Here is a 20,331-nt window from a genome sequence, read left to right as displayed (position 1 = left end):
GAACTTGTTAGTGAAATATAGGCCATCTTGAAGGTTCTGTCTTGTTAACACCTGGCTGCTTCTATGTTGAGGCCTCATTGCTTTAATTCCATCCATCACTCAGGTGTCCGAAATGTTCCCTGCGAAGATCCCTGGTCCTTTCCAAGTTGACTTCCCCACCCAAAAAACAAAACAAAACAAAACAAAACAAAACAACAAGAACAACAACCAAAAAGACTGAAAACAGACACGGGCACTCAGACAGCCATCGGGCGGAAGCCGGCCGACGAGAGGTCACGTTCGGCTGAGCACGTGACTGAGCTGCTGAAAAGGAACATCCACGTTCCTCAAAGAGCCGGACAAAATGTTCCTTCTCCGGTTTAGTGAACCGGTAGCGAAAAGTGGCGAGGAAAACCTTGAACGCTCAGCATTCCTGACTCGGGGGTGGGGGGGGGGGGGGGGGGGGGGGGGGGAGAAGTCTGTTTTGCAGAGAATCCGTTGGTCGTTCGGGCCCTCAACTGTCAGGTAGCTGGCGGGCTAATCTGAGGCGATAGCGCCTAACTGTTGTTCAACTGGGAGCCGTTCGCTGTGTCGTTGTGATAATGCGGCGCTAAACTCGGGCTTTTCTTGCCCGCAGATGCTCGCCGATAGAGCGTCCACTCTCTTTGTTTTGTTTAGCGGCTCCCTCAGCCCCCACTTGAAGAGATGTCGTTCTTTTGGCAACGGCAAACCATCGGCCGACGCCGATTCCGATATCTGGCTGGAAAAACAATTCCGATGCTTGATTTAATACAAATAGATATCAATATATACACATATCCCAATTCAAATGAATTGAAAGGCCAACAATCCAACAATGTGATTTTAGTCAAGAAAAATAGCATTTTATGACCTAAAAAAAAAACAACTATCAAACAGAATAAAGAATGTAAAGAAATCAACTGGATTTATACAAGCGTAAGTACTGTACGTTGTCTAGTAAGTGGGTGTTGGAAGTGTGCCTTTAAGGGGTGTGGCCTACTGAGTGACATCAGGAGTTTAGTTGAGTTAGTCTGGGTGTGAGCAGTGGTCTATAGCTGCTTTTGGCGAGTATTGTCATTTTGTGTTTGTATGTTTGAGTGTATTTTTTTAAAAAACGTATTATATAAAAATTAAAATGAGAAATTGTAAACAATCTCAAGGACAAAAATTTCATTCAAAATGAAATGCATATATTTTTTTTTGTAAATACACAAAATAAAATTAAGGAAAAATCTTTAGAAATTAGCCAAAAATACACACAAACTATTGTAAAAACGCAACGAAACAAGCATTTTGTCTATAACAATATGCAAAAAATGAAAACACAAAATGCAAGTAGAATGTTCAAATGTATTTTAAGGAACACACACAGTTTTGTAAAAACAAAAATGAAGTAAAAATGCAAATTAAAGAAGAATTTAGAAAAAACCCCAACAAAATAAAGAGCTGTTCTAGTCGGCTTTTCCTGACATGTTTTTGCCGTCTAGCAGAAGCTACTATTTGGAGCTGTTCATAATTTCCTCCACTTTTTTTTTTTTATAGAACAGGGGTGTGTAGACTTTATATATCCACTGTAAAAGTGGATATCTGACCTCTTATTTGGGTGTTCACCCGCTTCAAAAAAAAAAAAAAAATATACACCGGGCCACTTGTAATGCATCACTAATGTTGCCCTACTGCCCAAAACAAAGATTTTGGGTTGACGGCAGATGCCTGAAAACGTCTGCTGCGGCTCTCCAACTCTTCATCCTCCTCCTCCACTTCTAGTGCTGTTGCTAGGAGACGGTTGCTTTAAAAGTGTGCATTTGACAAGGCGCACCTGACTTCACAAACGGAAGTACAAAAGTGATTTGGGTCGCGTGAGTTGCGACAACTCTTCAAGGACTCCAGTGATAAAATTTTAATAATAATAACAAAAAAAAACAACAAATCTTTCCATGCATGGGTGTGAGTTTGCGTGCGTGCGTCTGTCTTGTTAGCACAGCGTAAAAGAATCAATAAGGACAACAAGGACGGGGGGTTAAATGCAGCAGATTGTGAGCGTGGCGCAGTCACGCTATTCCAGCATTACGTCAATAAAGATGCTAAGATGGGGGGGGGGGGGGGGGGGTCAGTAGTTGTGTTATGAATAATGCATGTTCATATGAATGACTTTGTAAAAACCTTGAGTTCTGAGAAAGTCTGTAATGTTATATAAATACATTGTGAAGTGCATTATAAATTAAACGCATTTTTTTTCTTTAGCGAAAAAAGATACCTGCCGAAATGTATAAAATCCAAACATATCCTGTAGTATACACGTACGGAATGTACTCTATATATTGTTTTTACCCAAAAATGTGATTTATTTTAAAAAAATATTTCAGTATTTTTGTTAGTTTTTGGCAAAATAATAAAACAAACTGTATAAATATATTTGTATGTTACAGATGTATATAAGTAACATAAGTACATGAAATTAATGCTATTAAAATGTATATTTTATGATATTTATTTTATATATTTTATTAAATGTATAAATTAATGTAAATTATCTTTTTTTTATAGCTTTTATGAACAACAGCAAATTATTTTTTCAATACAAAATAATAAAAATAATACAATTTCAATAAAAATATCAGAAAAATATATGTATAATATATGTAGCCCTTTTTTTCCCAAATCCTTCTCGAAATTAATTTTATGAAATCACTTTTTAAAAAGTTTTATGTATTTATAATATGCACATATAAACGTGCACACAAAATTGTCCTTTTTTATGGTAAAAATTAATTAAAAAATAATAATGTAATAAAAATATATATGCTTATATATTTTTAATGTAATCTAATCATTTACAGTAAAAAAATATAATACTAAATAGTTTTTGGGGGCAAAAGAAATCTGCAATAAGATGAAATCACAATATTATTTATACACTGTATACATTTGATATATAATACAATATTTTTTACAAATTCTGTAACACTGAATAAGGTGACGACACGGTTAGCACATCTGCCTCAGAGTTCTGGGGACCCGAGTTCAAATCCCGGCCCCGCCTGTGTGGAGTTTGCATGTTCTCCCCGTGCCTGCGTGGGTTTTCTCCCACATCCCCAAAACATGCACGGTAGGTTGATTGAAGACTCTAAATTGCCCCTAAGTGCGAATGTGAGTGCAAATGGTTGTTTGTTTCTGTGTGCCCTGCGACCGGTTCAGGGTGTACCACGCCTCTCGCCCCAAAATAGCTGCGATAAGCTCCAGCACGCCCGTGTGAGGACAAGCGGAACAGAAAATGGCAATTTTTTGGCGGGGCCAAAAAGTTCTTTAACTGGAGGTCTGTCACAATAGATGAAAGACTCCTTAACAGAAGTTGAATGTCGTTTTTTAATTGCCTTTTGCGAGGTCACGGGGCTCCGGCTCGACCCGTCTGCGGCGTCGACCTCGTGCTTTGCACCCTGGGTAATATTGTCCTCGCCAGTCGTGCGGCATCAAATGCTCCAAGCTAAAATTAACAGCACTCACAAACTCTCTTTCATGAATATGCAATGAATGCAAGTGACCCAGTGACCTGTTTACACAAATAAACTTTGTGACTTACTTGGACTTTTTCTGTCTTTCGTCAAGATCAAACTTTTTTATTTTTAGCGGACGTATGAATTGCTTTCAAGTGAAAAGCATTTGGGGTTGATTTTTCCAGGAAAAAAAAAAAAATATTGTGGCATGAATTTTATTTTATTACAGATGTGATTTTGTTTTCTCTTCTTCAGTGTTTTTGTGATCATTTGTACATGGATACAAATGCAATTTTGATTCATTTTTCTCTCTCTCTTTCTCTCAATAAAATATTTGAATTCGTTGTGTACCATGCGGATAAAAAAAAGAATGTTGATTATTATTATTATTTAATTGTTATTATATTATATATATTCATATTATTATTTACTTATTATTAATTACAAACGAACAAATTACAAACATACTTTTTTAAATCAGTAAATATTCATGACTTTGAAAGACTTTGACTTTGAAAGTCATGAACGTCTGGCGGAATCCCCTGCCAGAAGGACAGGGGATTCCGCCAGACCCTCACGACACGTTTGGGCCTGCCACGTCGGACCGGCATCTTCCCCGACCATCGGAGCCAACTGGCCACCAGGTGGTGATCAGTTGACAGCTCCGCCCCTCTCCTCACCCGAGTCTCCAAGACATGCGGCCGCAAGTCCGACGACACGACCACAAAGTCGATCATCGAACTGCGACCTCGGGTGTCCTGGTGCCAAGTGCACGTGTGGACACCCTTATGCTTGAACATTGGTGTTCGTTATGGACAATCTGTGATGAGCACAGAAGTCCAATAACAGAACAGCGCTCGGGTTCTGATCGGGGGGGTGGGGCGTTCCTCCCAATCACGCCCTTACAGGTCTCACGTGAGCATTGAAGTCCCCCAGCAGAACGATGGAGTCCCCAGGGTACTCTGAACTGCTGTTTGGTGCAGAGGCACAAACAACAGTCAGGACCCGTCCCCCCACCCGAAGGCGGAGGGAGGCTACCTTCTCGTCCACCGGGGTCAACCCCAACGTACAGGCGCTAAGCCGGGGGGCAATAAGTATACACACAACACACCTGCTCGACGCCTCTCACCGTGGGCAACTCCAGAGTGGAAGAGAGTCCAACCCCTCTCGAGAGGGCTGGTACCAGAGCCCGAGCTGTGTGCGTGAAGGCAAGTCCGACTATATCAAGTCGGAACTTCTCGACCTCACACACCAGCTCGGGCTCCTGCCCTGCCAGAAAGGTGACATTCCACGTCCCTAGAGCCAGCTTCTGTAGCCGGGGATCGGATCGCCAAGGTTCCCGCCTTCGGCCACCGCCCAGCTCACACTGCACCCGACCCCAACGGCCCCTCCCACAGGTGGTGAGCCCATGGGAAGGGGGACCCACGTGGCCCCATGGGTGCTCGCTCTCGCCTTCTAGCCCCACCGCCAGGCCTGACTCCAGAGGGGGGCCCCGTGACCCGCGTCCGGGCAAGGGAAAACCGAGTCCATTGTTTGTCGTCATCATAAGGGGCTTTGAGCCGTGCTTTGTCTGGTCCCTCACCTAGGACCTGTTTGTCAGGGGTGACCCTGCCAGGGGCATAAAGCCCCAGACAACGTAGCTCCTAGGATCATTGGGACACACAAACCCCTCCACCACGATAAGGTGACGGCTCAAGGAGGAGTGTGTGTGTATGTATATATAGATATAAATAGCACCTTGCTGCGATAAACAGTATGAAGTATATTTTGTTACGGTAAAAAAAGCAACATTTTTTCCAACCAACATGGCAGCATGGAGGTACTTCTAAAGTTGAGTAGTCGCACGTGTCAAACTTCAGCAAGATCCCCAAATGAGAAATGGGGACAGATTGCCAACCTGATTGATTGCTAATCCTTTGCACTGTAAAAGTGTGGCGAGCAGCTGATCTGTCCCACAGGCTACGTGTTCGTCATGTTAGCAATGCGCCGTTACATGTCAGCAACAAAAGGAGAGCGTTTTCACACTCGTGAGGTGAAAACTTCCCAAACCTCATGTCAGCTTTTCTTTTTCCGTCTTTTACGGAGCGCAGAAGGTCACCGAAAGCGTTCGTTTGATCTCCGTGTGGCGCTCGTCTCTAATAAGCCAGACCGCGGGCTTTGGCCTCACGAAGCGCACAAATGCACAACTTTTGTTCGTGCCACTTGAAATGCTCTTTGCTACTCATAAAAATCATGTATTCGTTTTTCCTACGGCTTATCCTCACTCAAACGCCGCTTATTGCAAACAGAAGCCGAATGAGTGCCTTACATCTACTCACTCACTCAGCTATAAAAAAAGATCCCAATTTTAGCTGCTATTAACCTCTAACGCAGCAAACTGTGTTTGCTCGGGTGATCATGAAATATTGATACTTTGATACCACTCATCGAGATACTGGAGGCAAAATGTTGAAAAATTATTGAGCGCAAATGTTGCCAAGTAATATTTTCAGTGGGTCTACACTGAAATAGCGGTAATCCGATACAGGTCGATAATAGAATCGATTCACGAGACAAAACATCGATATTTCGACTGTTATTGAGCTTTACTATTTATGGTTATAAATATCAGATTTGCCCCGCTCGGATTTCACTCCTGAACGCCACACGGGGTCCGCTCGGAAGGGGTCAATGGGTTAAAAGCGTTGGTCCTGTACCCCAGCGAGAATAATGGAAGGTAATTATATTTCACTACATGATATTATTTTTGTTGTTGAAAATGTGTTCATTAAAAAAACATTTTAAAATACATATTTTAGAAGACAAAAGTCCATTAACTCTTTGAAATTTTCAAAAATGTAAATAAATGTCATATAATGCATTAAATTATATAAAATGCTAAAATATATATCAAATAAAATGTGCGCAAATTGAACCTATTTATGGTTATCAAAAACATTCCCCCACTCAGATTTCGGTCCTGAATGCCACACGTTTTATTACAATTTATTTTACTTTTTGATGTATTTTTTCCTAAGTCCATGGGCTTATTAAAATATTTAGAAATTGTAAATGACTGCATGGGAATACTTGTAAGACTTTTAAAATGAAATGTAAATATATTTAACTACATATAAGATTATAAATATATAAAATGTGTTTTTAAATATAAAATAAAATATTTGTGTGCAGATATAAGCTCTTTGGTGTTTTAACTATCCAATTTTCCCTACTCAGATACTTCTTAAAATGTAAATTTTTTTAGATTATTTTTGGGAATTATTTAAAGGTCTATTAAATATTGTGAAACTAAATGACTGCATAAGACACTAATGGGAATATCCATCCATCCATCCATTTCCTGAGCCGCTTATTCATCCATTTTCTGAGCCGCTTATCCTCACGAGGGGCGCGGGAGTGCTGGAGCCTTCGGGCAGGAGGCGGGGTACACCCTGAACTGGTTGCCAGCCAATCGCAGGGCACACATAAACAAACAATCATTCGCACACACATTCACACAATTTAGAGTCGTCAATTAACCTACCATGCATATCTTTTGGGATGTGGGAGGAAACCGGAGTGCCCGGAGAAAACCCACGCAGGCACGGGGAGAACATGCAAACTCCACACAGGCGGGGCCGGGATTTGAACCCCGGTCCTCAAAACTGCGAGGCAGACACGCTAACCAATCGTTCACCGGGCCACGACAATGGGAATGCTTAAAACTATTTAGTTTGTCTTAAATGTTGTCGCAATTTATAGAAAATAACAAAAAAAATCTATATTTAATTGGGTGCCAATTGAAGCCATTTATAGTTATATATATCCATTTTACACACTCGGATACTTTTGAATTTTTTTATTTTGTATTTATTTAACAGATATGTATTAGACAACATCCATCCATCCATCCATTTTCTGAGCCGCTTCTCCTGTATTAGACAACACTGGGAATATATTGATTTATGGTTGCAAATATCCGTTTTTCCCTCCTTGGATTTGGCTGTGGAATGCCACACGAGGGTTAGCTTGGAGGGGTCACCGGGTTAAAGCGTGAGCCTCGGTAGCAGTCACAGTGCGTCCTGCCCCCCTCCCCCCCACTTGCTGACAGTGGAATGACATCACCGCGGGGAGCCCTTTTGTCGCCCCCCGCGCCCCCTTGGAACATAGCACACAAAGGCCCTTGAGCGGCGTTGGCTATCTGCACATCGGCGCGGACGCAGCAGTTTTTGAAAATCCCTAACGAGATTAGCACTGCGCCGCGATCGGCTGTCATCCCGCTCGTCGCACGGGATCACCGAGGATCACGCGTGCCCCGCTGGGCAAACTCAAACCGCAGCGGGGGCCATCGGGGAACATATTCTACCCGGCGACAATGCGCCCATCAAAGACTTTGTTTGACAATCTTCCGCCTGAGAAACTGACAGAACAGTACACGGTTCCACTTTTTGTCTTTTTTACGCCAGGATGACCGCACACATTAAGATTAGCGTCACTAATGGCAGGTTATACGCAGCCATGAATTAAAAATGTCCCACGACCCAACCCGCTGTAATTGTTCATCTTCCAAAATGAGGCCTTCGCCACAAATGAAAGAGTCAAACTATGAAGCAATATCATATTTGTCTTGGCTGGCGTCAAATTAAGCTGCATGACTGCATGGTTGTAGACGACTGCATTGTAGCCCAACGGGCTTTCAACGCAACGGATATTTGAACACAAATGGTGGAGCAACACGTAGACAGAAAATATCACAACACTTACAAGCATATATTCTTTATCCTCTACGACAGAAAACGACTAATATTATTGCAGCCTACTGAATCCCTGAGAGGAGCAGTGATTCTTACTCGTTTGTCTGTATGACTGGATTATACTGTCCCCGGTGGGCAAGGCAGGCACACCAGAAGGAGCAGCACAACAAATGAAACTTGGGCCTAAATAAACAAAACAAGCAGTTATTAAAGATTAAATGCAAATACTAAAAAGTTAAATACACCTGAACTGTAATTAGGCAGGGATTCTTCCACGTACCATAAGAGGGAGCCCGTGTACCACTAGTGGTACTTGTACCACACTTTGAGAATCACTTTACCGAACCGTGTCCTTAAAACCAAGGTATGTACCCAAACATGATTTTTTTTGGGTACGGTCACACTCCGACTGTACTGTCATTCTTTAGTTGAAGTGCAAAGTTTCTCTTGTCGTTTTATATTTCTGGGGCATATTTTGACGTGTTTTCTTAGGGAAACGGTCTGCGTGTCAGAATTAGTATTAACAAAAAAATAAATGTAGACATTAACAGCTCGCGTCTGTGTTCGTGTTGGCCGGCAGGACGTGGCGGGGGTGGGGCCCCCCGACACCTAAATCAGAAGCCTTCATCCTCTTTGTTTTCAAAGAAAAAGTGCCTCACTCTCGCTTTATCTCCACCGACAGATGAACGACTGTTGCTGCCGTTGTTGTAGTCCAGATGTGATCTAACTGTTTTCTCAGAGCGATAAATAAGTCACGTGTCACATGTCGACAAGTCCTCGGTTCCGAGTAAATGACGACGCTTCCATAACCTTACAAAAGTTTATTTGAGGGTGGGTAGAAGTAGTTTCTCACGGGGACTTTAACATCCACGTTGAGGTCAAAAAAAGGTACCGGTATTTCCTGCTTCCTCAAAAGGCTACAAAAATCCTCCCAGCGGTCTGGGTTAGGGTTAAAGCATTTGGTGTCTAGAATACTTTGGATTATTGTTGCTGCTGGTCACATTCACTTCTATTTAGAGTATGCATTCTATACTATTCTGTTTGTATGTTATTATTCATGTTTTTTGCTAAATGCTTATATTAAGACTTTTTTTTGTATTGTTATTTTGCTATATAGAGTGCAGCTGACTATTGCTGCTGTTCACATTCACCTCTGTACCAATATATTCCATATTATTTATCAATGTAGAGTTTGGATTTATATCTGCATGTATGGTATTTGCTATACATGTATATTTCTTTTGCAACATACAAACACTGCTGACTAGTCTTGCTGTCTTTTGTTCATAATTACTTCTGTATATATAGTATCTATGTATACCATTCTAATTGTATTCTACAAATCCAAGAACTATCGACTGAGGCAAGCGGGTCATTGCGGTGTCACGGTGGCCCGGCGGGTTCGGAGGTGAGGATAAGAGCAGTGTCGTCCCCGCAAATTAGAGCCGACTCATTGTCCAGTCAGTCCACTTGAATTACGGCGCCACCACGAGCGACGGCAGCGGTGATTACAGACGGAAAATTAAATTAGCGATGCTGCATTGCAGCCTACCAAAAGAAACTTAATGAAGGCAACAAAGGAGCTGAAAGATGAAACATGTTCAACAGAAGACATTAGCCAACTAGCTTAATGCTAACCTAAGATAGCAGTGGCCTTGCATTTAACGGACAGGCTACGACTCACCGTTTATTTTTGTGTGTGTTGAAAATAAGCCTTAAGCCAGCTAGCTTCTAATAGCCAATAGCTAAGCTAAGCTAAGATAGGATAGTAGTATCCTCATGTTTAAAAGGGACAGGATTTGACCCACCTTTTGTTTTTGTGTGGTGTGTGGAACAGAAGACATTAGCCACCTAGCTAGTTACTCCCTCAAAATCTTCATGTAAACTAAGCCAAGATAGCAGTGGGCGTACATATATCACCTATAGTATATCACCCAGCAAGCACTTCCTCACAGCGTACAATGGCTAATTTTTGGATTGTGTCAGACTTTTTTTTTTCCTTTTTGGAAGCAAAGAAAAAAACAAAAACCTGAAAACAGACGCCAGCTGAGCGCTAGCACAGACAGCTGTCACTCTGGACCAGCTGCACATGGTCTCTTACCCGTTTGGGATTTATAACAGGAAGCTGGGAGGATAACGTGTAGTTTCCTGTATAGTTGAACCCCGACATCACAAAATAAGCCTGCAAGCAGCTCAGCTTGCACTTTAGCACGCTAGAGCAAATATATCTTTGTAGACAACAAAATAATTCAACATAATTACCAGACGTCCTCCTCCATCCATCTCGGTGTCCGTGGCTGTGATGTAGTTTAGCGGGAAATGAACACATTAGTGGCATTCTTTCTACAATGGAAATCAATTTTTCTTCAGAAAGTTCTTCCTGACTTGGTTGCAGAAGTTCCCATAAATGTAACAGAACTCTACCAACTGAGCTATCGAAGGGTTACTGGTCTGATGGGATGTGTAGAAGGAGGATTAACGACTATTTTTAGTTCCAATTTTGGTAAAGACTGAAAATATCGTTCGAGCTGGAATAAAACCAGCGACCAAATGATTTCCGCTGTAAACCTCTACAGTCCTCCGCTCTACCAACTGAGCTATCGAAAGGGTTACGGGTTTGATGGCATGTGTAGAAGGAGGATTAACGACTATTTTTAGTTTCAATTTTGGTAAAGACTGAAAATATCGTTTGAGCTGGAATAAAACCAGCGACCAAATGATTTCAGCTCGAAACCTCTACAGTCCGCCGCTCTGCCAACTGAGCTATCGAAGGGTTACAGGTCTGATGGGATGTGTTGAATGGAACAATTGTGGAATTTTGTCGATGAATAAGCGATTATTTTTATTTCCTATTTTCGTAAAGGTTGGAAACTCGAAAGCATCCTTTGAGCTGGAATTGAACCAGCGACCTAAGGATTTCAGCTTTAAACCTCTAGAGCTCTCTGCTCTGCCAACTGAGCTATCGAAGGGGTTTACCAGTCTGACTGGTTTGTGTAGAATGGACCAATTGTGGTATTTTCTAGGATTTGGATAAGACACTATTTTTAGTTCTTATTTTGGTAAAGACTGAAAATATCCTTTGAGCCGGAATTGAACCAACGAACTAAGGATTTCTGCTGTAAACCTCTACAGTCCGCCGCACTATCAACTGAGTTATCGAAAGGACTGGTTTGTGTAGAATAAAGCTTCAATCCTTAGGTTTCTGGCTCATATTTTAGATAAATTTAAATCTTGATGAAAACAGGAACAAAAACTGATCTGTCTTATTCATCCAAATCTATCAATTAACTCTAGAAAATGCCACAATTGCTCCATTCTACACAAACCGTCAGACTTGTGTAACCCATTGCAGAGCGCATCCTTTAATTTGACTCTAATGAGCATCAACTCCTGCTTTAAAGGACTTATAGTGATAGCCGGCACAAGACGACGACGAAAAAGAAGAACAAGCATGCCAATTATGCGCCTCCGCTTTCACGCTGCCTCAATGCCAGAGTCCATCCATCAACAGAGGGGCACTTACGAAAGCCTGGACATTGCGCAGACAAGTCATTTGACTCGTCCGACCTCGGATTCCCGCGTGGTGCTTTTTTTAGAGAAGAGAGGCCTCCCGTTGTAGCAGTGCATCCCCATCCATGAATGGCGCAGGACTCTCCATTGAGTGTCTGTCATCATGCACGCTCATCACTTCCTCACAGCTTGCGGAGGCCGCTTTCATCCCATTGTTCCACGGCCTCCGCGTACCGTCGTAGCGCCTGTTAGTAGGGTCTGACCTATGAGCCCGAGACTCCTACCACAGCTTTGTCTCGGGGCCCCCGCTTTGCCAAGGAGAATCAAAGCTGCCGGGGGGTGTCATTGTTTTGTCGCAGAGCGGACATCGGACGGGACGGTGTCGGGACGCGGCTGCACAAAGTGACAGCTCCCGTCGGGCCTGGAATGTGCGTGAATGGCGGAAAAGGTTCAAAGAATAGTTGATGGCGAGGGAGATTACAGTCAAAATGATTCGTCGTAATGTACAGGAGGGAAAAAAGTGGCAAAGGGTCCCATTTTCGCAGCAAATTGACCCCCCGACGAGACAGCTGTAGGGGGCGGTGGTGAACCAGGACCGCACAAGCAGACCCAATGGGTCAGAGTTGGGCTGAGGGGGAGTAGTGGCTACCATTCCAGCACACATTCCCATCGGAATGCTACACTAAGCTAACTAATTGGGAGTTTAAAGGGCCTACTTACTCGTTTTTTGGGTGCGTGTGAAACAGAAGACATTGATAGATGTATTTATGCTAAGCTAGGCTATCAGCAGCTTTAGCTTTAAATGACCGGCTATCACTAAGGCTCACGGTTTTATGATAAGCTAGTGAAAGCATCCGTACCCTTATGTTTAAGGGACAGGGTAGCCCTTGCCCCTCGTTTCTCTGCACGTTAAACGTAAGGCATTTGCAAGCTAGCTAAGTACTACCAAAAGTCTTATGTTAAGCTAACATTAGCCTTATATTTAAGTGACAGGCTATCACTATACCTTTGTTTTTGTGCGCATCAAACAAAAGACATTACCAAGCTGCTCAAGTCTCTATGCTTAGCTAAAAAGCTAAGCTAGCAGTAGCCTTTTTGAAGATCTTGACTGTTTCTAGGGTTGATAACACTAACATATGTTCTAGTGTGACGTGAACGACTGTTTTACACTTCATTCCATCCTTCATTTTGACCTAACAGGTGGAGAAAAGCCTCTGCCGCTCTTGACCAGCTCGGCTGCAGACGTATTTTTCTTCGTTTTGTGGTGGCCGCCGCGCTAAAAGCGGCATTCATCCCGGGCGAAACCGACTGAGAGGCGGAGGTCAGCCTGAATAGCGACCTCTAATAGACTTATTTACTTCCACCATTGTAAGCAGCAAGATGGGAATCCTCATTTCAGTCATATTCCAATTTGGTAAATACTGAAAATATCCAGCAACCTAAGGATTTCAGCTGTTAACCTCGACAGTCCTTCGCTCTACCAACTGAGCTATCGAAGTGGTTACTGGTCTGCTGGGATGTGTAGAATGGAGGAATTGTGGCATTTTCAAGAAACCTAAGATGCGACTATTTTTAGTTCCGATTTTTGTAAAGGTTGAAAACTCGAAAACATCCGTCGAGCCGGAATGGAACCAGCGACAGAAGGATTTCAGCTGTAAACCTCAACAGTCCTCCACTCTATCAACTGAGCTATCGAAGGGTTACTGGTCTAATGTGATGTGGAGAATGGAGCAATTGTGGCATTTTTGAGATCTCAATTTTTTGTTCCTCTTTTCGGAAAGGTTGAAAACATCCTTCGAGCCGGAATTGAACCAGCGACCTAAGGATTTCAGCTGTAAACCTCTACAGTCCTCCGCTCTACCAACTGAGCTATCGAAGGGTCACTGGTCTGATGGGATGTGTAGAATGGTGCAATTGTGGCATTTTCTAGATCGCAATTTTTAGCTCCTGTTTTCGGAAAGGATGAAAACTCTAAAATATCCTTTGAGCCGGAATTGAACCAGCGACCTAATGATTTCTGCTGTTAATCTCTACAGTCCTCCGCTCTAACAACTGAGATATCGAAGGGTTACTGGTCCGATGGGATGTGTAGAATGGAGTAATTGTGGCATTTTCTAGAACGCTATTTTAAGTTCCGATTTTCGTAAAGGTTGAAAACTCTAAAATATCCTTTGATACGGAATTGAACCAGCGACCAAAGGATTTCAGCTCTAAATCTCTACAGTCCTCCGCCCTACCAACTGAGCTATCGAAGAGGTGACTGGCTTGTTGGCATGTGTAGCTGGAGGATTAACGACTATTTTTAGTAACTGGGTAAAGAGTGAAAATATCGTTCGAGCTGGAATAAAACCAGCGACCGAATGATTTCAGGTGTTAACCTCTACAGTGCTCCGCTCTACCAACTGAGCTATCGAAGGGGTTCTGGCTTGATGGGATGTGTAAAATGGAGTAATTGTGTCATTTTCTAGAACGCTATTTTAAGTTCGTATTTTCGTATAGGTTGAAAACTCTAAAATATCCTTCGAGCCAGAATTGAACCAGCGACCTAAGGATTTCAGCTGTAAACCTCTACAGTCCTCCGCTCTACCAACTGAGCTATCGAAGGGGTTCTCGCTTAATGGGATGTGTAAAATGGAGTAATTGTGTCATTTTCTAGAACGCTATTTTAAGTTCGTATTTTCGTATAGGTTGAAAACTCTAAAATATCCTTCGAGCCAGAATTGAACCAGCGACCTAAGGATTTCAGCTGTAAACCTCTACAGTCCTCCGCTCTACCAACTGAGCTATCGAAGGGTTTCTGGTTTGATGGGATGTGTATAATGGAGTAATTGTGTCATTTTCTAGAATGCTATTTTAAGTTCCGATTTTCGTAAAGGTTGAAAACTCTGAAATATCCTTCGAGCCGTAATTGAACCAGCGACCTAAGGATTTCAGCTGTAAACCTCTACAGTCCACCGCTCTACCGATGGGATATCGGTTTGGTGTGATGTGTAGAATGGAGCAATTGTGGAATTTTCTAGATGGCAATTTTTAGTCACATTTTCGCAAAGGATGAAAACTCTAAAATATCCTACGAGCCGGAATTGAACCAGCGACCTAAGGATTTCAGCTATAAACCTCTACAGTCCTCCACTCTACCAACTGAGCTATCGAAGGGTTCCGGGTTTCAAGGGATGTGTAGAATGGAGTAATTGTTGAATTTTCTAGAACGCTATTTTAAGTTCATATTTTCGTATAGGTTGAAAACTCTAAAATATCCTTCGAGCCGGAATTGAACCAGCGACCTAAGGATTTCAGCTGTAAATCTCTACAGTCCTCCGCTCTACCAACTGAGCTATCGAAGGGTTACTTGTCTGATGAGATGTGGAGAACGGAGCAATTGTGGCATTTTCTGGAACGCAATTTTCTGTTTCTATTTTCGTAAAGGTTGAAAACATCCTTCGAGCCGGAATTGAACCAGCGACCTAAGGATTTCAGCTTTAAATCTCTACAGTCCTCCGCTCTACCAACTGACCTATCGAAGGTGTTACTGGTTTGTTGGCATGTGTAGCTGGAGGATTAACGACTATTTTTAGTAACTGGGTAAAGAGTGAAAATATCGTTCGAGCTGGAATAAAACCAGCGATCAATTGATTTCAGTTGTTAACCGCTACAGTCCTCCGCTCTACCAACTGAGCTATCGAAGGGTTAATGGTCTGATGGGATGTGTAGAAAGGAACAATTGTGTCATTTTCTCGATGGCAATTTTTAGTTCCTCTTTTCGTAAAGGTTGAAAACTCTGAAATATCATTTGAGCCGGAATTGAACCAGCAACTTAAAGACTTCATCTGTAACCCTCTACAGTCTTCCGCTCTACCAACTGAGCTATCGAAGGGTTACTGGGCTGATTGGATGTGTAGAATGGAGTAATTGTGTCATTTTCTAGAACGCTATTTTAAGTTCGATTTTCATAAAGGTTGAAAACTCCAAAATATCCTTTGAGCCCGAATTGAACCATCGACCCAATGATTACAGGTGTTAACCTCTACAGACCTCCGCTCTACCAACTGAGCTATCGACGGGTTCTGGTCTGACGGGATTTGTAGAAAGGAACAATTGTAGCATTTTCTCAATCGCAATTTTGAGTTCCTCTTTTCGTCAAGATTGAAAATACCCTTCGAGCCGGAATTGAACCAGCGACCTAAGGATGTCAGCTGTAAACCTCTACAGTCCTCCGCTCTACCAACTGAGCTATCGAAGGGTTACTGGTCTGATGGGATGTGGAGAATGGAGTAATTGTGTCATTTTCTAGATCGCTATTTTGAGTACACATTTTCGTAAAGGATGAAAACTCTAATATATCATTCGAGCTGGAATTGAACCAGCGAGCCGGAATTGAACCAGCGACCTAAGGATTTCAGCTGTAAACCTCTACAGTCCTCCGCTCTACCAACTGAGCTATCGAAGGGTTACTGATCTGACGGGATGTGTAGAATGGAGCAATTGTGGCATTTTCTATACCGCAATTTCTTGTACCATTTTCGTAAAGGATGAAAACTCTAAAATATCCTTCGAGCCGGAATTGAACCAGCGACCTAAGGATTTCAGCTGTAAACCTCTACAGTACTCCGCTCTACCAAATGAGCTATCGAAGGGTTACTGGTCTGATTGGATGTCTAGAATGGAGTAATTGTGTCATTTTCTAGAACGCTATTTTAAGTTCGATATTCATAAAGGTTGAAAACTCTAAAATATCCTTCGAGCCGCAATTGAACCATCAACCCAATGATTTCAGGTGTTAACCTCTACAGTCCTCCGCTCCACCAACTGAGCTCTCGACGGGTTCTGGTCTGACGGGATTTGAAGAAAGGAACAATTGTGGCATTTTCTCAATCGCAATTTTGAGTTCCTCTTTTCGTCAAGGTTGAAAACATTCTTCGAGCCGGAATTGAACTAGCGACCTAAGGATTTCAGCAGTAAACCACTACAGTCCTCCGCTCTACCAACTGAGCTATCCAAGGGTTACTGGTCTGATGTGATGTGTAGAATGGAGCAATTGTGTCATTTTCTAGATCGCAATTTTTAGTCACATTTTCGTAAAGGTTGAAAACTCGAAAATATCCTTTGAGCCGGAATTCAACCAGCAACCTAAGGATTTCAGCTGTAAACCTCAACAGTACTCCGCTCTACCAACTGAGCTATCGAAGGGTTACTGGTTTGATGGGATGTGTAGAATGGAGTAATTGTGTCATTTCCTAGAACGCTATTTTATGTTCGTGTTTTCAAATAGGTTGAAAACTCTAAAATATCCTTCGAGCCGGAATTGAACCAGCAACCTAAGGATTTCAGCTGTAAACCTCTACAGTCCTCCGCTCTACCAACTGAGCTATCGAAGGGTTACTGGTCTGGTGGGATGTGTAGAATGGAACAATTGTGTAATTTTCTAGATCGCAATTTTTAGTACCAATTTTCGTTAAGGATGAAAACTCTAAAATATCCTCCGAGCTGGAATTGAACCAGCGACCTAAGGAATTCAGCTGTAATGCTCTACAGTCCTCTGCTCTACCAACTGAGCTATCAAAGCGTTGCTGGTCTGATGCGATGTGTCGAATGGAGCAATTGTGTCATTTTCTAGAACAGTCATAACCATTTTCTGTGAGGATGAAAACTCTAAAATGTCCTTCGAGCCAGAATTGAACCAGCTACCTAAGGATTTCAGCACTAAACCTCTACAGTCCTCCGCTCAACCAACTGAGCTATCGAAGGGTTACTGGTCTGATTGGATGTGGAGAATGGAGCAATTGTGTCATTTTCTAGATCGCAATTTTTTGTACCATTTTCGGAAAGGATGAAAACTCTAAAATATCCATCGAGCCGGAATTGAACCAGCGACCTAAGGATTTCAGCTGTAAACCTCTACAGTCCTCCGCTCTACCAACTGAGCTATCAAAGGGTTACTGGTCTGATGGGATGTGTAGAATCAGAATCAGAATCAGAATCATCTTTATTTGCCAAGTATGTCCAAAACACACAAGGAATTTGTCTCCGGTAGTTGGAGCCGCTCTAGTACAACAAACAGTCAATTTACAGAACACTTTGGGGACATAAAGACATTGACAAAAAACAATTGTGCAAAAAGATGCAGAGTCCTCTAGCACTTAGAGCAGTTCGAACGACTAATATTGCAATAGTCCGGTGCAATGACCATTGTGCAAAGGGCGCCGAGACTTCAAGGAGTGTATGCGGTTTAAAGTGACGAGTAGTGCGATCATCTGGGACAATGTCGGTTGTGCAAATGTTACAGATACTCCTCAATCAGTGTGCAAATGGAGCAGATGCTACTCTGGCATGAGTGGCCAGTATATGCAAATAGTGCAGCATGGCGAGACAACTACAGTGAGTGCACGAGTAATACATAATTGGCCCCACAGAAATGTGACAACGAACTCAAGTCAAAAAATTGCCAGCTTGTTGTAATGGAATTATAGGTTAGGTGTTTAAGAAGTTGATCGCAAGAGGGAAGAAGCTGTTGGAATGTCTACTAGTTCTAGTTTGCGTTGATCGGTAGCGCCTACCTGAGGGAAGGAGCTGGAAGAGCTGGTGACCGGGGTGCAGACGGTCCGAGAGGATTTTGCACGCCCTTGTCTTAGTTCTGGCAGCGTGCAAGTCCTCAATGGTGGGTAGGGGGGTACCGACAATCCTTTCAGCAGTTTTGATTGTCCGTTGCAGTCGGAGTTTGTCCTTTTTTGTAGCAGCACCAAACCAGACTGTGATGGAAGAACACAGGACCGATTCGATGACCGCTGTGTAGAACTGTCTCAGCAGCTCCGGTGGCAGGCCGTGCTTTCTCAGAAGCCGCAGGAAGTACATCCTCTGCTGGGCCTTTTTGAGGATGGAGTTGATGTTGTTCGCCCACTTCAGGTCCTGAGAGATTGTAATTCCCAGGAACTTGAAGGTCTCGACGGTTGACACAAGGCAGCTGGACAACGTGAGGGGCAGCTGTGGCGAAGGATGCCTCCTGAAGTCCACGATCATCTCTACCGTCTTGAGCGTGTTCAGCTCCAGGTTGTGTCGCCCGCACCACAGCTCCAGCCGCTCCGCTTCCTGTCGATATGCAATTGTGGCATTTTCTAGATCGCAATTTTTAGTCACATTTTCGTAAAGGTTGAAAACTCGAAAATACCCTTTGAGCTGGAATTGAACCAGCAACCTAAGGATTTCAGCTGTAAACCTCTACAGTCCTCCGCTCTACCAACTGAGCTATCGAAGGGTTACTGGTCTGATGGGATGTGTAGAATGGAGCAATTGTGTCATTTTCTAGAACAGTCGTAGCCATTTTCTTAGAGGATGAACACTATAAAATGTCCTTCGAGCCGGAATTGAACCAGCGACCTAAGGATTTCAACTGTAAACCTCTACAGTCCTCCGCTCTACCAACTGAGCTATCGAAGGGTTACTGGTCTGATGGGATGTGTAGAATGGAGTAATTGTGTCATTTCCTAGAACGCTATTTTAAGCTCGTGTTTTCGTGTTGGTTGAAAACTCTAAAATATCCTTCGAGCCGGAATTGAACCAGCGACCTAAGGATTTCAGCTGTAAACCTCTACAGTCCTCCGCTCTACCAACTGAGCTATCGAAGGTGTTACTGGTTTGTTGGCATGTGTAGCTGGAGGATTAACGACTATTTTTAGTTACAATTTTGGTAAAGACTGAAAATATCGTTCGAGCTGGAATAGAACCAGCGACCCAAGGATTTCAGCTGTTAACCTCTACAGTCCTCCGCTCTACCAACTGAGCTATCGAAGAGTTACTGGTCTGATGGGATGTGTAGAATGGAGTAATTGTGTCATTTCCTAGAACGCTATTTTAAGATCGTGTTTTCGTGTTGGTTGAAAACTCTAAAATATCCTTCGAGCCGGAATTGAACCAGCGACCTAAGGATTTCAGCTGTAAACCTCTACAGTCCTCCGCTCTACCAACTGAGCTATCGAAGGGTTACTGGTCTGATGGGATGTGTAGAATGGAGCAATTGTGTCATTTTCTAGAACAGTCGTAGCCATTTTCTTAGAGGATGAACACTATAAAATGTCCTTCGAGCCGGAATTGTACCAGCGACCTAAGGATTTCAGCTGTAAACCTCTACAGTCCTCCGCTCTACCAACTGAGCTATCGAAGGGTTACTGGTCTGATGGGATGTGTAGAATGGAGCAATTGTGTCATTTTCTAGAACAGTCGTAGCCATTTTCTTAGAGGATGAACACTATAAAATGTCCTTCGAGCCGGAATTGAACCAGCGACCTAAGGATTTCAGCTGTAAACCTCTACAGTCCTCCGCTCTACCAACTGAGCTATCGAAGGGTTACTGGTCTGATGGGATGTGTAGAATGGAGCAATTGTGGCATTTTCTAGATCGCAATTTTTAGTCACATTTTCGTAAAAGTTGAAAACTCGAAAATATCCTTCGAGCCGGAATTGAACCAGCGACCTAATGATTTCTGCTGTCAATCTCTACAGTCCTCCGCTCTAACAACTGAGCTATCGAAGGTGTTACTGGTTCTATGGCATTAACGACTATTTTTAGTTACAAGGTGAAGTGAAAATATCGTTCGAGCTGG

General features: G+C 42.8%; 11 non-coding genes across 11 annotated transcripts; all 11 read right to left on the bottom strand.

Moving 5' to 3' along the window:
- Positions 1-13,528: 13,528 nt before the first annotated feature.
- On the bottom strand, positions 13,529-13,616 carry trnay-gua (transfer RNA tyrosine (anticodon GUA)). The gene is given in 2 exon segments: positions 13,529-13,564; positions 13,580-13,616. It is a non-coding gene; the product is annotated as a tRNA-Tyr (tRNA).
- A 638-nt stretch (positions 13,617-14,254) lies between these two features.
- trnay-gua (transfer RNA tyrosine (anticodon GUA)) lies at positions 14,255-14,342 on the bottom strand. Its single transcript is given in 2 exon segments — positions 14,255-14,290; positions 14,306-14,342. It is a non-coding gene; the product is annotated as a tRNA-Tyr (tRNA).
- Positions 14,343-14,442: 100 nt separating this feature from the next.
- On the bottom strand, positions 14,443-14,530 carry trnay-gua (transfer RNA tyrosine (anticodon GUA)). The gene is given in 2 exon segments: positions 14,443-14,478; positions 14,494-14,530. It is a non-coding gene; the product is annotated as a tRNA-Tyr (tRNA).
- A 463-nt stretch (positions 14,531-14,993) lies between these two features.
- Positions 14,994-15,081, bottom strand: trnay-gua (transfer RNA tyrosine (anticodon GUA)). The gene is given in 2 exon segments: positions 14,994-15,029; positions 15,045-15,081. It is a non-coding gene; the product is annotated as a tRNA-Tyr (tRNA).
- Positions 15,082-15,889: 808 nt separating this feature from the next.
- Positions 15,890-15,977, bottom strand: trnay-gua (transfer RNA tyrosine (anticodon GUA)). Its single transcript is given in 2 exon segments — positions 15,890-15,925; positions 15,941-15,977. It is a non-coding gene; the product is annotated as a tRNA-Tyr (tRNA).
- Positions 15,978-17,024: 1,047 nt separating this feature from the next.
- trnay-gua (transfer RNA tyrosine (anticodon GUA)) lies at positions 17,025-17,112 on the bottom strand. Its single transcript is given in 2 exon segments — positions 17,025-17,060; positions 17,076-17,112. It is a non-coding gene; the product is annotated as a tRNA-Tyr (tRNA).
- Positions 17,113-17,581: 469 nt separating this feature from the next.
- trnay-gua (transfer RNA tyrosine (anticodon GUA)) lies at positions 17,582-17,669 on the bottom strand. The gene is given in 2 exon segments: positions 17,582-17,617; positions 17,633-17,669. It is a non-coding gene; the product is annotated as a tRNA-Tyr (tRNA).
- Positions 17,670-19,080: 1,411 nt separating this feature from the next.
- On the bottom strand, positions 19,081-19,168 carry trnay-gua (transfer RNA tyrosine (anticodon GUA)). Its single transcript is given in 2 exon segments — positions 19,081-19,116; positions 19,132-19,168. It is a non-coding gene; the product is annotated as a tRNA-Tyr (tRNA).
- Positions 19,169-19,268: 100 nt separating this feature from the next.
- Positions 19,269-19,356, bottom strand: trnay-gua (transfer RNA tyrosine (anticodon GUA)). Its single transcript is given in 2 exon segments — positions 19,269-19,304; positions 19,320-19,356. It is a non-coding gene; the product is annotated as a tRNA-Tyr (tRNA).
- A 266-nt stretch (positions 19,357-19,622) lies between these two features.
- Positions 19,623-19,710, bottom strand: trnay-gua (transfer RNA tyrosine (anticodon GUA)). The gene is given in 2 exon segments: positions 19,623-19,658; positions 19,674-19,710. It is a non-coding gene; the product is annotated as a tRNA-Tyr (tRNA).
- A 276-nt stretch (positions 19,711-19,986) lies between these two features.
- trnay-gua (transfer RNA tyrosine (anticodon GUA)) lies at positions 19,987-20,074 on the bottom strand. The gene is given in 2 exon segments: positions 19,987-20,022; positions 20,038-20,074. It is a non-coding gene; the product is annotated as a tRNA-Tyr (tRNA).
- Between the last annotated feature and the right edge of the window lie 257 nt (positions 20,075-20,331).

This window comes from Phycodurus eques, chromosome 21, assembly GCF_024500275.1.
Source record: "Phycodurus eques isolate BA_2022a chromosome 21, UOR_Pequ_1.1, whole genome shotgun sequence".
Classification (NCBI taxonomy): Eukaryota; Metazoa; Chordata; class Actinopteri; order Syngnathiformes; family Syngnathidae; genus Phycodurus; species Phycodurus eques.
Note: the sequence above shows the minus strand (reverse complement) of the source record. Positions and strands in the feature narration are given on the sequence as shown.